Genomic DNA, 1,633 nt, shown 5'->3' with positions numbered 1-1,633 from the left:
GGTGTTAAGACGCCACTCGGGGTGAAGCATCGAGGTGTTAATATGCCACCCTAAATAATTGACAGGTGAAGCATCGAGGTGTTAAGATGTCACCTAGGAGTGAAGTGTCGAGGTGTTAAGGCACCACTCCGTAAAATGAGGGGTGAAGCATCGAGGTGTTAAGATGCCACCCGAGGGTTTAGTGATACGAGGTGTTAAGTACACTAACGGTTGTTATGAACACCGATGGCCTTGTGCGAGCGCCATTCCCTTATACGATTGGTTAACCAAGGTTATTGTGTTGTAGCGTAAGCATGTTATATTGTTCGAGTTATATATATATATATATATATATATATATATATATATATATATATATATATATATATATATATATATATATATATATATATATATATATATATATATATATATATATATATATATGTTATTGTTATGCTAGCTTGAGGCATTGGAGGTTAATGGCTTTGTATTGAGGTGATAAGCTAATTGTGTTGCAGTATGTATGCGGTATGTGTGTAAGTGTTTGCAAGTAGGTATATTATATATGTATGTGTATAATTATTGCATTCACTAAGCGTTTTGCTTACCATCTCGTTGTTTACCTTTTTAGGCTCCAGCTTGGTTAAAGGCGAGGGTATTCGTTTGGATTAGTGGTCTCTCGTTTTGTTTTGATAGTGGATACTTTGGATGAAGCTTTTGGAAGTCGACCTAGTGTTATGGGTAGTTTAGCCCCCAACCATGCTCAAGTTTCGTTTGGATTAAATCTATCATTTTGAATGGGTCGAACTTGTGTTACATTTGTTAAGGGCCTTCGTGCCGTTTGTAAACATTAAACTTGTGATATTGTTTAAATGGGTTATATGTAACCGTTTAATTGTGCGCTAATGGTTAACTAAAAAAAATTTGTCGTATTGGTTACGGGTTGGGTTCTTTCAACTCGTATGTATTAACCGAGATATCCTCTAGCAAAATTTCGGCCGCATTTGGTGATTTGTACATAAACACTTCACCCGCAGATGCACCAAGAGTTTGTCTTGTCAAAGCATTAGTGCTCCAGTAGAACGTGTTAATATACTCCTTCTTTGTCAAACCATGCGGTGGACAAGCTCGTAACGTCTTCTTAAAACGTATCCATGCATCATACAAAGACTCATCACTCTATTGAGCGAACCCATTAATTTCCATTCTAAGTCGTTCCGCATTTGATGATGGAAAGAAGTGATTGATAAACGCATCGGTTAAATCTTAAAAAGTCCTAATCGAATCGGAAGGTAAGTTCCTTAACCATACTTTCGCTTCTCCTTGAAGTGTAAAGGGGAATGCCCTTAATTTAAAAGCGTCATCGGTCACATCCTTGTTCTTATAGATATCACAAATGTCGATAAATTGTTGAATGTGTTTGAACGGATTATCCTCTATCAAACCATGGAAGAACATATCTTTGATCGTTGTGAAGAAGTTTCCCTCAATCTTCCAATTATTGGCTCCAATTGGTGGTTTTGTAATAGCCGGAGGCACCAAGGCAGTTGCAACCAACCTAGCATTCCACATCGGCGTGTCATTTGGATCATCTTGTTGCTCTTGATTAACTGATAGTTGGTTGATTGGATTACCCTCTTCATTGTGAATT

The 1,633-nt window shown here is 37.4% G+C and overlaps 1 non-coding gene across 1 annotated transcript; it reads left to right on the top strand.

The window, feature by feature from the left end:
• The first annotated feature begins 1,090 nt into the window (after nt 1–1,090).
• LOC139894735 (small nucleolar RNA R71) lies at nt 1,091–1,197 on the top strand. Its single transcript, XR_011775220.1, has one exon. It is a non-coding gene; the product is annotated as a small nucleolar RNA R71 (small nucleolar RNA).
• The last annotated feature ends 436 nt before the right edge of the window (nt 1,198–1,633 follow it).

This window comes from Rutidosis leptorrhynchoides, chromosome 2 (genome assembly GCF_046630445.1).
Source record: "Rutidosis leptorrhynchoides isolate AG116_Rl617_1_P2 chromosome 2, CSIRO_AGI_Rlap_v1, whole genome shotgun sequence".
Lineage (NCBI taxonomy): Eukaryota > Viridiplantae > Streptophyta > Magnoliopsida > Asterales > Asteraceae > Rutidosis > Rutidosis leptorrhynchoides.
This window is presented reverse-complemented; position numbering and strand designations above follow the sequence as displayed.